The sequence below is a fragment of the Equus quagga genome, chromosome 15, assembly GCF_021613505.1.
Source record: "Equus quagga isolate Etosha38 chromosome 15, UCLA_HA_Equagga_1.0, whole genome shotgun sequence".
Classification (NCBI taxonomy): Eukaryota; Metazoa; Chordata; class Mammalia; order Perissodactyla; family Equidae; genus Equus; species Equus quagga.
In genome coordinates, this window is record NC_060281.1 from 49,434,596 (window position 1) to 49,450,844 (window position 16,249).

The following is a 16,249-nucleotide window of genomic DNA, read 5'->3' on the forward strand; positions in this document are numbered from 1 at the left end:
CACATGGTAGGAATGTGATAAATGTTAGCTATTATTATTTTTACTGCAGAGTTTAGTAACAAGAAATTCTCTTAGGAATGGAAAATAGGAATTTAATTATGGTGCATTGGCAGAGCCAACTCTTGGGGAGAAACTCATCCAACTTATTGTTGAGGCCTGGGTTATTGTCACAGGTCTTCCTTTTACATTATTTCTTATTCACCATTTTAACGATTATACACAAGAAATAGAGAAGAATAATAAAAATGAGCTCCAGGACATGGTAAAGCAATTACCTCAGACAGTATGGGTATGCAGGTATAAGAAAGTGCCTTTAAGCTGGTGTGGCTGAGATTAAAGGTATGTGTCTTTGCTGATTGAGGTCATAGTTTTGGGGGTTTACCGGAAGGAGGCATTGAGGTGATGGGTCCTGTGTCCTGTGTCCTAAGATCCATGGGGGATAGCTCTCATCTTTTCTATAAGTTACTTATTGCTGTGTAACAAGTCATGCCAAAACTTAGTGACTTAAACACTAATGATTTACTATTCCTCACAATTCTGTGGATCAGCTAGGCAGTTCTGCTCCTCCTAATGTCAGCTGGGGCCACTTGTGGTGCATTCCTCTGGGAGTTGGCCAGGGCGGGGACATCCAAGAGGGTGGTTTTCTAGGGCCTTAGTGCTGGCTGTCAACTGGGAGGTCTTGGTTCTCCTCCACTTGACCTCTCTCCAGGAGGTCTCCCCTCATTTAGTAAGTAGTCTAGCCTAAGCTGCCTTACTTGGTGGCTGGCTTCTAAGGGAGCAAAAAGAAGCAGCAAGACCTCTTAAGGCCTAGGTCTGTAACTCACAAAATGCTACTCTGCTGTATTCTATTGGTCAAAGCAAGTTGCAAGGGAAGGGATAAAAAGAGTCCTCCACTTGCTGTGAGGAGTGGTGTCACATGTGCATATGGAGGTGAGAGGGTGGTTGGTTGCCATCTTTGCAGACAATCTACTGCACCCTTTAACTCGCTCCAAATGATGGCTCTTGTCTTAGACTCCCGATGAATCTTTACTGCCTATGAGGGAGCTGGACTTCATAGCCCCAAAGTTACAAGATCAACAGTCTCAGTGCCCAGTTCTAACACCTGTGGTGAGGGGCACAGTTTTTCTCTCCACTTAAAAATGGAAATCATTAATAATTGTTGATTGGAAACCAATCTCTTCAGAGCTGTATGCTCTGTGGTTGAGATTTTTTATAGGTTTTGCAAACATTTATTGAGCCCCTCCTATATGTCAGCCATTGGCCAGGCTCTTTAACATATTTGTGTAATTTAATTCTCACAGCAACCCCAGTGGGGGATTTTGATGATTCAAATGGAAATTATTCACCTCATTTTTTGAATACAGGATGTCATTTACTCAGGGTCACATGGCTAATAAAGGGCAGAGATGACAGTCAATTTATGCTTCTTGTACTACACATTACATGCATGTTCCACGATACAACTCAGCCTCTCTTATGTGCATAAAGAAAGTCACAAAGGAACAAAGATGGAGAAAGACAATAGTACTTATTTTAGTCTATTTATTTGAAATGAGCCATGGATCCATTTAATGTATAAAGAAAGGAACTGGCATATACATGGACTTTAGAAGTGAAGCTCTGTATGTGTGTATTGGGCAGAATTTTGTTTTGGAGTTTCTGGAAGTTATGAATTGAGTTATAAGTTTTGATTCTTGGGTAGCTGTATCAGTTAACATTAGTCTAGCTGTGTATAACAGAAAACCCCAAATAACAGTGACTTAAATAGGATCTTTATTTCTCTCTCCTGAAATGAACTCTGGAGGCAAATATTGCAGAGCTAGTGTGTCTGCTCTGTAAAAATCAAGAACTGGGATCCTTCTATTTGGTTACTCCACCATGCTCTGCACGTGCTTCCACTCATGGCCCGACAGGCTTGTAGGGTCCAAGTCATTTGTCTGTGTTTATCAGAAAGAAGGGAACATTTCTTCCCTTTAGGTACTTTCCAGAAGTTGCACTTCACATTTCTGCTTATATCCCCTTGGCCAGGTATAGTCACAGGTCATTTCTAGCTGAAAGGTCATTTCATCGCTGGGCAATGGTCAGCTGAAAATTGAGGGGTTCTATTACTAAAGAAAGGAAAGCACACTGGGGGACAACTAGCTATTTCTGATACAGCGCATGTGGACTGTACAGCGATATTTTCATTAATGTGGGAAATAAGAATAAAAGTTCAGATTAAGTTATTAACAATAAAGATGAATAAGAAAGATAGTAATTTTTTTCTGGGTGCTTGATTTCTCTAATAGTAAGCTACACTAGTGTTGTCTTTTAAACACAGTGTTTGGTGTAATGTGATTGGGTCTTTAAACTTAAATGTTTTACCAAAGTGCTCTATTTCATAAAATAGGAAAAGTCTGCTTATCGCCATTTCAGATAAACCACGTTGATGGCATAAGCCATCCTGTTTAGACCACATAGCCTAGTGTGACACACTGCCATTAGCTGATGACAGCTGAACCTGACCCCTGCCAATAAGTAGAAGGAAATAAATAAGTCTATTTAGTACTGAATTTGTCAACCTAAATCTGGAGAATGAAAACTGTAATATATAATGATAGACTTTATAATCACCAATGTTTGCAATATAAGCAATATTTGAATAAAAATTATGATCCACATTTTGCTTGTTGCTGTGATGGTCAAGACAAAAGGATGTATAGATTAAGCATATTTGTTAAATGAATTTGTTTAATACCTTTTATATGTTTGGCTTTGTTTGGCTTCCTTGTGTCTACCATAGGCTTTGAGGGGATGTACAAGGGCATGAGACACACCTCCCTAGTTTTCTGTGCATTAATAATACAAGTAAGACAAGATGAGAGTTTAGCTGGACTTTGAAATAGGAGTAGGACTTGGATAGAGAACGGGAAAGTAGGAGGGAGATGGTCCGAGTAGAGCCTTGGGGTTGATCAATGCATTCACACCTGTGGTCCAGGGAGGCCAGCAGCCTGGCTGGAGCAGAAGGAAGAGTAGGAGATAGGTTGGCTGGGTAGGGTCAAGTGGAAGACCTCAACGGCTACGACAATGAATTAGTACTTTGTTCCATCAGCAATGAGGACCAATGGGCTATCTCAGAGCAGATGAATAATGAGAAAAGAGCAAGGATGAGGAATAATACAAGCCATGGGGATGGATCATCCTTCTGCTCCCACCTTCCGAAAAGGACCAGAAAAGGACACAGAAGAAAACACGGAGGGGAATTAACCCAGTAGGGCTGAGTGCCATAGAGATCAAAATGGAGGATGTCAGGGGAATGGGGGTGGGGGTGGTTGTTACCAAATTGTGAAATGTTTCAGAGGATTAAAGGTGAATGAGAAATGAGAAAATGTTGTTATTGGATGTGGTCTGGGATTACTGCTGACATTGAGAGCTTGAGGTTTCAAAGGTGCCGTATGGTGTGGGCCAGACTGCCTGAGGGTTAGGAAGGAATGAGTGCTAAGGAAACGCAATGTGGGTGAGACTGAGCCAAAGGTTTAGCTGAGAAGGAGGGAGGTGAAGCAGTTCAAAGGGAACTCCCCCAAGCCCATACCCTGAGATGGGGAGAATTGCATGTTTCAAGGTAGAAAAGCAGCAGCTGTAGAAAGGACCAGAATAAAGAGATGGAAAAGGAGTGCCCATGGACGTGAAATTCCTTGGGTATTAGGGGTCTAAATCATACGAGGAGGGCTGGCTGTCTTAGAGGGGAGGAAATCTCTTGTACTTCTGGGGCTGGTAGGACACAGGACAAGATGGTAAGCAGAGGGAGAAGCAGGCTGAAGCAGGAGGCCAGGGTTAGAAAGTTGGCAGCGAGCTTTGGAACCCCCAGAGGAGTGTGCGAGGGGAGATGCCCAGGCATCAAAGGATTGTAAAGCAGCAGAGAGGTTTCTGTTGAATGTGCCTCTTGGAGTGGGAGCAGAGATGGGTGCCTGATTGTGGAGCAGACAAACTGGGGCGATGGCCTACGCTGGTGATTGGCATGCTGGACTTGGCAAGGGCCTGAAGGAGCCAAAGGGGTCTCTTGGTGATGTGGAGGTTCCCACCTGCCTTTCTTCTTTAGAAAGGATCCCATAATGCATATTTAGTCATCATTCTGCAAATGTCTCCATATGATCATTTTACTTCACAAGAGCAGACGGTGAAAGCAGGGTTCCCTTTGGCCACTGGATTCTTGGATTCTATGGCACATGTTAAGTAGTAAAGACATACTAAAGTACTAAATATGGAGGAGGGGATAGCAAAAATAGCTTGCTCCGACTTTAATGGTGTGCCTCACATTCTGTGTGTTGGGGGAGTAGCTAGAGCCCCTTTTGTACTTTCTTCTAATTCGATTTGAGGCCTTCACCCGCAGTACCTCATGGGCGTTATTACACGGTCAAGGTGTTATTAGCTTCAGGCAAAAGCAAAGCTCATAGATACAGGAAATACCTTTTAAAAATAATGTGGTTGTTAGCACTTCCACATCCTGACCAGATGTGAGGGGTCCACAGGTGGCCTGATGGCATGGGTGCAGAATCCGTGTGGCTTCTGGTGACTGTCAGTAGCAAACACACTACAGAGACAGAAGGGAGAGAACAATGGAAGGTGGAACCTCCAGGTAAGTGGGGACACCTGCCCTCACTTCTTGCGCTTTCTTCCCTCATTCACCTGTGCTCTTACCAAGAGAGAACGAAACAGAACGTGTTTGTTTCTCAGGCCCTCATTAAATAGTTCCTTGGCCACACAGAGCAAACCCGCCCAGGCAGGTGTATCAGAGTTCACAGCTTGCTCAGTGGGAACCCTCTGTTCTGGAAACAGCATCTATGCCAAGCCCAGGAAGAGTTCCTGTGCAGTCCCCACTGGATAGCAGTCCAGCCCTGTCTCCCCCTCTCCAAGAAAAGCCATGCTGCTTCGGGCAGGAGCTTTGCTGTCTGGGTTTCCATGGAACACATTGGTTACTAAATGGAGCACTGAGCGCTGGAGGCGGAGGTCATGAGTCTCCAAAGTGAGCTGCGATGCTGCCGAGGGCCGCTTTGGGGCCAAGGACTCCTGCCCTTCCCTGGAGACGTGATCCTGGAGATCGGGAGTCACCAGAAAGCTGAGGGTTGACTGAGTCCTGTATTCCTTAGATACATGTCACTCTCTGGTTTACACATCGTGTTCAATTCATACTGTCTCCAGGAACCCCAGAGTTAGTTTACTCCATGCAGCTAGAGGGTAGGGTTTCAGAAACCTGAGCAATTAAGTTTGGAAAACGTGATCTTTTTTCCGTAATCCCTGTGTTAGATTCTCTGAGAACTCCAGGTTGGTCCCACAAAGGATGGCCTTGAATGTTCCTGGAAGCGTTGTGTTTTGCCCTTTCCCTGGAAGCCACAGGTTGAGATAAACAGTGCCGTAAAAGATAAGACACAAGGTTAGGAGTTAGTGTTACCCAAGACTTGGCTTCCATCTGCTGAGTGACCTTGAATAAATCCCTTTTTCCACTCTGGAGTCGGAATGTGGGCTGATAATGCAGTCTGGCTGTCGGCTGGTGGAGCTCACGGAGGGGTGGGGAGGCTGACGGTCACCTCTGTAAAGGGCTTTGGGATCCTTGCACGGAAAAGCATAACAAATGATGTCCAATGGTCACTACAGGGGTGGTGTGATTGTCCCTTTAGGCTGAGTTCCAGTCACAGAGTCACAGAGTACAAAGCAGCACACGGGCCTTCCAGCTTCCCCACACCCACAGACTCGGTATTAGTCACTCCCGGTATCAACCAGGCTCTGGGGTTTGTGTCAGTGGCCATTTAATTTGATTTATCTTGGTCTGGCTTAGGCCAGATGAAGTCAACCAGCCAACAAATCCTCGATTGTTTCTGAGGAGCGGAGGCTCAAAGGCTGTTCTCCAACCGCTTAATTACCCTTGGTTGGAGGAAAAGTGAAGCCTGGATTTGAATAGGGTATTTGCATATCTGCACAGCTTTCCTGTTCACTTTCTCCCCAAACTCTCAGAAGGCTCCTGCTGCACAGCTCATAGGATTTCACGAGGCTTTCTTTTGACTTGGCTGGAAAAGGGAGGTTATTAAGTAGCCCCAATATTCTCTGTTTTTGTTATAGTAGTGTTCTGTGTTTAATAACTGTTGGGTATGTCCTGCCATATTCTTTAGTTTTTTTTCTGTCTCTCATATACACATTCTCTTTTTAGCATCTGGTGCCACAGATATCAACTGCTATTGACAGTGCTCAATCTTGATGCAGAAAAATATTAGGTTAAGTAATTTTGTAGCCCTGAGACCATCTCTCATCTGTACCAGAAAGGCTGTAGCTGGAGCAGACTTCTGGGAGACTCCACCTTCCCAGTAGACTAGAACAACTCTTTCTGTGGTCCCTTCTGTAATCAGCATTACACAGAGAGTGGAAATTGCAGACTGAGTCCAAAGTCGACCCACTATCTCTCCTATACCAAACAACGATAGTCAGTTATCTTTCAGAGACAAAGAATGCTGTGGCATTGGTTGTCTCTTCTTCCCTGCAGTTCTGACACGGAGGCTGTGCAGATCTTCACGATCTCTCTACACTACTAACAACAGTGCTAATGACTCCCTGGCCTGGTCCATTGTCCTTTGTTCATGACGCAGGAACTATTTCCAACAGTGATTTAGCTGCGTTCCTGACATTACATTTTGGGTCACAAGGAGGTGGCATGTTCTATTTCCATATCCCCTTGACATTTCTTCCCTGTCAAGCTACTCCAAGCTTTTTCATTCTTTTGGCCACGAAAACATCTGGAAAGAGGAGCCTATAATCATGGCCTCCATTTTCTCTCCTCCCACTCATTCATCATTTAATTTCACTCTGGCTTTTGCCCCATCACTTGCCTGAAACTGCTCTGGCAAAGGTCAACTAGGGCCTCATTGCCAATTCAGTGACTTGGTTGGGGTCTATGAATTTTGATGGGGAAAATACTAACCTTTAACTGAAAGTTAGCATTTCCTTCAACTATGAATGTAGGCAACAAACCACAGCAGTATTAATAGTATCCATAGATATTTCAGTATCACAGTACAGTTATTGCAGATATCTTGAAGTATTGTTTTCTTTCATCACTATTGGGAAATTACAATGGTTTATAGACTAACTGCTAGATCTTATTTCTTAATGCATTAATAAAGAAGCACATAAATGACTACAGTCATGCACCACATAACAACATTTTGGTCAATGATGGACCGCATATGTGACAATGGTCCCATAAGATTATTACCATATAGCCCAGATGAGGAGTAGGCTATACCATCTAGGTTTATGTAAGTACACTCTGTGAGGTTTGCACCAGGATGAAATTGCCTAAAGATGCATTTCTCAGAATGTATCTCCATCATTGTGACACATGACTATGTAGTGCAATGCTTTAATATTTTGATAATTATATTTAAATATAAGTAGTTTTATTTATTATCATATGTATTGTATTTTATATATGTAACAGTATTATTTTGAGAAGGGCCCATTGGTTTCACCAGACTGCCAGAGAGGTCTATGGCACAAAAAAGGGCAAAGAACCCAGTTTTAATCATTAGCCCCCTGATTTCTCCAGAGCATTTCTCTTACAATGAGAAGAGCATCCTGTGTAAAGTTCTCTTCTTTATTTGCACAATTACACTCTCCTCCATGTTTCTCATTACTCTTTTCCTAGTTCTTAGTTCTTCTTTAGTTTATTTCTTACATTTGAGGTTTTTCCAGGATTCTCTTCTATCCTCCCTCACTCTTTGCCTCCTCCCCTGCTTTCCTTCCTCTCTCCCTCCCTCCTTTCTTTCTTCCGCAAATGTTTATTGAGTGCCTACTCTTAAGTAGCTGACAGTCCTGTGAGGGGTACAGACAAGGAAGAAGGTTATTACAGTACAGTCTGACATGTGCTGCAGGATACTTAGGGACACTTAGCAGAAAAACCTAAACCTGCCTTGGGGGTAAGGAAAGACTTCTCATTGGAGGCACCCTTAAGCTAAGTCCTGGAAGATCAGGTAGAGTTAGCTAGGCTTGGTGGTGGGAACAGAATGGCAGCTACACAGGACTGGTTGGATGAATAAACGGAGACTGAAGAGATAGGAATGGCTGGTGTGTATTTTAAGCCATGCTAAGATTAGCCACTAAGGGATTTTAAAAGAATTCCATTTGAGAAAGATTGCTCTGGCTTGGAGTGAAGAATGGATTGGAAGGGGGAAGCCCAGAGGTGAGAGACAAGGTAAGAAGCTGAGAAATGCTAACCCTTGCACTTTCTTGAATGCATCATGTGTGTCCATCCCGGGCTCAGGTTTTCCTTCTGCCTGAGATGCTCTTGTGTGGTACCCAATGCTCCTGGACAACTGGGCTCCACCTCCCAGGCAACATCCTCTGTTTAGAGTTCCTTGACTTCCTTGCCACGTTCTTAGAGGACATTTACAGTTATTTTTATGCATCTGTTTCTTATATCTTTTTTGAGTTACTTGTGGTCAAAGACTTTATATCTCTAGCACCTAGCATATTGCTGGGCCCATAGTAGACTCCTAAATTGAGCCAAATGATGGGAGAGAAAGCACAAAGAGGCTATAGACTTTGTCCATAGTCATAAAGCAAAGAGAGCCTAGGAAACCCTGCTGAGCTATCCATAGAATCATTCAATCTCAGCGTGAGGAGGTCTTCTAGTTGTCCTTTAGCCTTTTAAATAGAAGCTCTTAGTTTTTGTCTGGGAGAAATCTGGGGCTTTTACCTCTCCTCACACTTCCTGCCACCACCAGCCCATCAATGACTGTCGCCGGAATTCAGAGGTTTTAACAGGACTTGAGTTTATTAGTTTTAGTAAAATAGATCTAATGGTCTTCTTTCATTTTTAGTGGAAAGGAGATTTTCCCCCAGGATGACACAGTAGAGAGTAACTAAGTTAAGCGGGCTGAGTCTCACCCAAGGGTTGAAAGCCAGAACATCTGAAAACCTGACCCTGTGGTGAAATGCATCTGTGTGTGGCCCACTCTCTTGGGGCTGGCAGTGGGATGTAGTGGCAGCCCCAATTGTAGAGGTTTCATCATGAACCTGGGCGAAGCCCTGGAGATGCCTTTCTAATTGGTAGAGGATTATCCCTCACATAGCTCCTACCTTGAATTTCAGGTTCTGGATGAAGGTTCTAGAGGAAAAACAGGGCACAAACTATATATGTTTTTCCTGCTGGCACTTTCTGTTTCCCAGCTTTCCCCATGATCAAGATGGAAAAAATGTTAATGGTTCAGGTTCATTGCTATTTATGCAGGTGGCAGCCAGACACCAGAGAACCCCGGGAGTTGGAAAGAACACCACAAAGATTGCAAGTCACTCCTTAAACTTTCTGTGTCTGCAGGTCAAGTGGAGAAAGGCTTACTGGCTGGCTGGTGGGGATGATCGTATGATGGGCTCTTATTCCCTGCCAGGGAGACTGTTGATCAGCATTAGAACCAGGCTTCTTCCCATTCTTTCCAAAGGCAGGAATAAATGGTGGCAGTGGAGTTAACCATTGAGGAGACAAACAAAATAAGAACTTCTTCTGAAGGCCCTAAAAATAAAATGAAGAGATACTCCCGATGGTGCATTAGGGAACCTCAGTTTACATTTGACACATACTTCAATAAAGTTTTCTTATAAACCTCAGGCAAAATTTTGCCTTTAGCTGGATTTTGGCAGGGAAAGTTCATTTAGTTCTTGTCAGGGCTAACTGGTATTGGAAATTTCATGAAGGAAGTTGTTGAGCTCTGTCGATCAGAAAAATTGAGAGGCAACGTTTTTGAGATAGAGAGGAAAAAGAAGGGATAAAAGTTGTTTTTTAAGAAAATATTGGAATCAAATTGGTCACCTGCAATGGTCTGAAGGTTTGTGTCCCCCACCCCCCGCACCACCTCAAATTCATAGATTGAAAACCTAATCCCAATGTGATAGTATTTGGAGGTGGGGCCTTTGGGAGGTGATTAGGTCATGAGGATGGAGCCCTCAAAAGTGGGATTAGCACAGTTATCAGAAGAGACTTCAGAAAGCTCTCTCCCTCTTTTCACCATGTGAGGACACAAGGAGAAGTCATTAGTCCACAAACTGGAAGAGCTCTCACCAGAATTCGACCATGCTGGCACCTTGATCTTGGACTTCCAGCTTCTAGAACTGTGAGAAGTAAATTTCTGTTGTTTATAAGTTACCCAGTCTATGATACTTTGTGGTAGCAGCCGGAACAGAGTCAGAGCACTACAATTCTTGCTTTTGATCACTGCAACTGTTGAAAACTCAGCCTTGCAAAACTATGACTTCATTGAAAGGAATATAGCACTCTATCCTGATGAGGCTATGAAACGGTCATACTAGATGACCTATTAGATAAAAATTGAGCTGGCATTGTTTGAACTATTATAGATAGATATTGAGTATGGTACGGTTTCTTCAAATTTAAAGTATTCTGTAGCACCCCTTTAAGTTTGTTGGGGCACCCTCAGGTGCTTCCTTGCACAGTTTGGAATTTAGCATTAGGATGGGTATGGCAGACTAGAGACATTGTAGAAAGCTAGAGAAGAGAAAGTCAATGCAGGCCAAAGTCATCAACGAGAGCAGAATCTCCAAAGCCTGTCCACATCTGCCACCTTCATAAAACAGAAGCTCTTGAAGGCAGTGAACTGTAGAACCATAAAATATTAGGACCAGAGGAAGCAGAGAGAAGGCCTGAAGCTGTCCTTAGCCGTTAACCATGTATGCCTATTTTCAACTTAAATTAATTGAAACAAAATAAAACCAAAAATTCAATTCCTCTGTCACACTAGCCACATTTCAAGTGTTTGATAGCCATGTTGCAGGTAGAGAACAGGTCCATCAGCACAGAAAGTTCCGTTGGACAGCGCTGATCTGATCTAAAGCAGGGTCGGGGAACTATGGCCCCCGGACCGAATTCAGGTCACTGCCTGTTTTTGTATAGCCTGTGAGCTGAGAATAGTTTTTACATTTCAAAATGGTTGAAAAAAATTTGTGGAAATTAATTTTCTTTCTTCTTGGGTAAGTACCTACAAATATCCTTGGTTTTGCCTCTTGGACCATAAAGCCTAATATATTTACTGTCTAGACCTTTCCAGAAAATGTTTGCCAACCTCTAGTCTAAAGCATCTTCTAACTCCAGTTGAAGAAGCTGAAGCCTGGAGACAGAAAGTGACTTGTGGTAGATCACATAGCCAGGAAGGACTGTCTCAACTCTGGCTTCAGTTTAACCTCTTATTTTGCTGTGTCCTGGCCTCTTTCCTTCTGAGCACCTCTGTTGCCATTCACCGAGCAGAAGAAGCAATAGATTCCTTTAACTGCGTGGTGAACTCGAAAGGGAGTAATCAACTTCTTGAAGAAACCTTGATCATCATTCACTTATGAGCCTATTACCTGGACGACCAGGAAGATGATCTGCTGGAGTCACCTGTTCACGAAGGGACTCAAATGTAGACACTGAGAGTCTCTTCAAATGAGGTGACAGACACAGAAATACCCAGAGGGAGCAAAAGACAATTGTCATCATATAACTTAAAACTCACGTTCCTCTGCTAGACTATGCTGCCTATGATGATCTATGAATTAATATTTTAAAACTCCCTTAATTATCTTGATTAATGCCAATTATGTTGTGTTATATTCATATCATAAGTTAAAAGCGTTAATTTGCCAATTATAAACATTTAAGATAGACTGCATTTTTAATAACTGTGTTGGTCATTTCTCCATTTTTTCATGTTTTTAAAAATATACTCCAAAATATCCATATTTGCAAATTTACCTACTGGCTAACATTTATTTATAACTCCTAAATCAATAGTTGTGGTGCTTTTGCAGTCATTTGTGGACACGCGCAGAGTGGCAAAGAATGCGAGTTGCCTGATGTGCACATTTCCAGCTGAAGTGGAACAAGGCCAAGCTCCCCCTTCTTGTTTCGGTTCTCATATCTTAAACAAGTGTCCTTTTCAGGATCTATTTAATGCCACATTTCCCACATTTTTTGTGCTTTATGTTGGTGATTTCACTGTTTAAAATGGCCCCCCAGTGTAGCGCTGAGGTACTGTCTAGTGTTCCTAAACGCAAGAAGGCTGTGATGTGTCTTAAATATGTGTGTTAGAGAATCTTTGTTCAGAAATGAGTTACAGGGCCATTGGCTGTGAGTTCAATGTTAATGAATCAACAATATATATCAAATGAGGTGTCTTTGAACAAAAACTCACATAATACAAGGTTATACATTGATTAGTGGATGGAAATGTAACCAGAGGCTCACAGGAACCTAACCCTGTATCACCTCTAGGAGCAATGGTTCAGTGTTCACGGTGACTTTATAGAACATATCTACTGCGAATAATGAGAATCAACCATACTTGTAACACACAAGATCTTGTGAACCCCTCACTGTGCCTCTTACTGGGCAGCTCACCTGGGCTGGTCTTAGGGTCCATACTGTATTTGAACAGGAGGTAGTTTAATAGTTGGCCCAATAATACAAGTGCAGACTGCCCCCTTCATATGGACGGCTGGAACTCATTTCTCTGAATGACCATCATAACTGGGAAGGCTTGTTGTAAGGCTGAGCTCTGACAGCCAACTTACTGTATCATCTCGTGGACGCTCCTTATTCTCTCTGTGCTCCAGCCGGGTAGTAAAATGAGACTAACAGGACTGACTCATCTCACAGGCAGGCCAAGTAGAGATCAAATGGATGGTGAAGATACCTCTGTCTATGGTACAACTGTGTAGGTTTGGATTTTTTCCTGGGCTTTATTCTCCACCTGGAAATTACGGTGTGTACTAGATAGGAGTGGATTCATGGAATTTGGGGCAGATTAATTGATGTGAAAGTTTAGTTAGAATTTCTTGGCTCTTGGGGAAGCCAGGACTTTAAGAAAAATATCCAAAGGGACAGAGACAACAAGGCAGTCTGTCTATTGATTGTTCAGGATTTCTTGTTCAGAATTCACTAGATAGATGTCTGGTGGGACCATTGCTGTGTGTTAGAAGCCTGCTGCTGGTTCAGACTGAGCAACTGAGCATAGGCTGACTTTGATGATGTACACTAAGAAGTTTTCTTTTTTTTATTATTATTTCTTTTCTTCTTTGAAGGAGGAAGAGATTTCCTGAGGTTACAGAGAGAACTAGGGTTTCTTTCTGAGCTCTTTGGAACATATGTGAGGAATGAAGCTAGAGCATTTCTCCCCTGTTTGGAAGTGTTCCTGGAGTCTGCTTCATCATAACTCTAACCTGTCAGTGCCATAGCTGCCTTCTAATTGTGCACTGCTTTCTGTGGCATCTTCTGAATTAGCAGCAGGTTTTCTTCAAACATGGAAATGTTCTTATCAGGAGGATGACACATCCGGAACTCTTGGGAGTGTGTGTATGTGAGCATGTCTCTGCATGAGACTGTGGAAGGAAACCCCATGCAAATCCCAGAGCGGTAGAGGTCCAGCTCTCTAGGACAGATCTCTTACGTGAGCTCTAGAACTCTAGGACCCACACTGGATTGCTCCATCTGTCATGACAGAAGCAGCATTCACCATGTAAAACTCATCATTTGCCTGCCTCCACCTTCCTGGGCTCCTTTGTGTCCTATCATGTTAGTAGAATCTCCTCCACCACTCCTTCCCCTTACCCAAGCCAGAGAGCTGGAAGTTATTTTAAACTCTTCTCTCATCCTTCCCATCTAATAGTCTCTTAAATTTTGTCTGAAGATAGCCTACCTCCCAAATATCCTCATAGTCACGCATCCCCTCTAACCCATGGTCAGCGCCTTAGTTCCAATCCCTCACATCTTGCCACTTGCCTGTTTCTTAACCCTTGGAACATGTCTTTCCCCAGACCTGTCTCCTTTCTCCTCAAAGTGGTCCAATCAGGTCTCTTTCCCATTAAAGGCCTCTGATAGCCCCTCATCTCCTTTGGGATAAAGGCTGCCCTCCTGAGCGTGGCGGACAACACTCCGTGGGATTCAGCTCCCGGGTGTCAGCCCAGTCTCCCTCTTCACGACTCCCCAGCTTGTTTGGTAAATTTCAGATTTCTTTGCCTTTCTGTACTGTTCCTTCTGTCCAGAATGTGTTTCCCAGCTTTTCTGTTTGGGAAACTCCCACTTGGTCTTTAAGATCCAGCTCTAGAGTCTCACGTCTCTCCCTATGGATGACAGCCAAGATATTTAACAACTGGTCGGCTTACCTCTGAGCAATTAGAACAGATGCCATGGACAACTCCAGATATGGCCTTGTCTCAATGCACCAGGTCACTGTCACCTGGGTTTACCCCACCCTAGCAGAGTTGATCATCCCTCCTTCGTGTCACTACTGTACATGGGGAGGCACCCATTATTTACTCTGTAGTCATTCAACAAACATTTCATAATTGCCCACTCTGTTTAGACCTTGCTTGGATCATGGGAATACAAGAATGAATAAAGCAGCATTTCAGTGATTGGGGTGCTTATCGTCCAGTCATACACCATTTTTTTTTCTTACGTGACCATCTTCTATAAGACTATGAGTTCCCTGGAGGGTGGGGACCAGCTCTTTCTCCTCAACATCCTTGGTACCTGCCTGGTGCGTGGTATGTAGCGTGCTCAGTCGGTATTTGTTGAATAAGGGTATCTGGCTGGGATCGCTGGTATCTGGACTCAAGGGCCAGAGTGTCAAAGTGTTAAAATGGTTCAAGAAGTTGATTGGTCACGGGGCAAAGGGCTTCCAGTGAGAGAGGTTAGGTAACGATGTTTATTTATACAAGTATAACCCAGAGAAATAGTTCATTTGTCTTCTCTGTTCCTCCTAATTCAGCTTTTTTCTTTCTTTTTTCTAGTTCTTTTTTGAATGGAATCATGTCACCCACTCACTGGTTTTATATAGCTCCTATTGAAGTAGAACTCAACAGAAATTGCGCCTATTAATTAAAAACCCAGAATGTGGGCAGTTTTTGAACTGCTAATTAAAACTCTTACCAATCAGGTTGCATTAGCTGTTTTAAACTTTTTTTTCTTTCCTGAATCTAGGACTTTGCTTACCAGAGAAAAATGACTTTACAAAAGACAACTGCCAAGAACGATAGCATCTTGTCTTAAAAACCGTTTCATGTACCTCCAGTGAAATCATAGGGTCGGATATCTTCCCAGTGCTTTGAAGGTTGTTAGTGAGTTGAAGTTGTTAGGGGCTGGAGAGGACACACGTGGCCTCCCAAGGTCACTCTCTGCTGCCCTCAAATGATTTCTGCCACCTGCCAGTGTGTAGCTAGCACAGCTGGTAGGTAAGGGCCTGGAAACGCTTTCCTCCTCAGGCTGATCAAGAAGAGAAAATCTTACCAATTTTTAGGAGCTGCTGGGGCATCTGTGACCTCTGAAGTTCCAGCTCATCCACTGCTGATCGACACAGCTGCCTGTGGTGAACCAAAGGAATTCCACGAGGGTAGATGGCAGGCGGGTCTGAAGACTCAGAATCTGCTCCCTGTTCTGCCTTCTTTCAGGGACTGGAATTCTCTGCCATGCCCACCAATGCTGGTACTTGCATAAGATGTGGCTTTCTGGGCACGGTGCCAAGGAGCTCACACAGGACTCCCTATTCAGCCCCACACAGCATCCTGGTGCTGACATTTAGGTGGGGCGGCCCAGCAGGGCTCCCCTTGTGACTGGAGTCAGAGCTCATGTGGGTTCCCTCGAGGTGGGCCTGGGTGCAGGGCATGAGGCTGCTGCAACAACTGGCCCCATTGTATCCTGAACAGGGAGGCTGCAGAGAAGGGCTCTGTGATGACCGTGGTGAGATGGAGGAGCTGGGGCGTGCCTGCAGGGTTTGATTCCACTGAACCAGGGGAAGAAGGCATGTGGCGAGCATGTGCTCAGGGCTGCGTTTGGGTCCACGGGCTGGCAATGTGCTTTGAGTTTGGCCTTCCTTTCTTTTTTCAGAAGGTGGTTGATTCATGCAAAATGCTTAACGATGCCTGCAATGCACGGAGAAGGGATCGGATCCCCTTTGATGTGCAGGGTCTTTTTGGAGGTTCCAAAAAAATAGTTCAAAGGTTTACTTTGGACACCACACCTCGAGCACATGTCAAAGTCAAAGCCTGGCTCCACAGGCAGCACGTTGAAGAAAATATTTTGTGCCGGTTTCTTCCTCTCTCTGTTTTGTCTTGTGCTGAGCACAGATTCCCAGACTTCACACTGTCCTGGTGGCGAAAACGGGAGATTGAGCAAAAGAAAATAAACGGCTCTGAGTTTTTTGAGTGCACTAGGGTCTTTCAGTCCTGCTGAAATGGG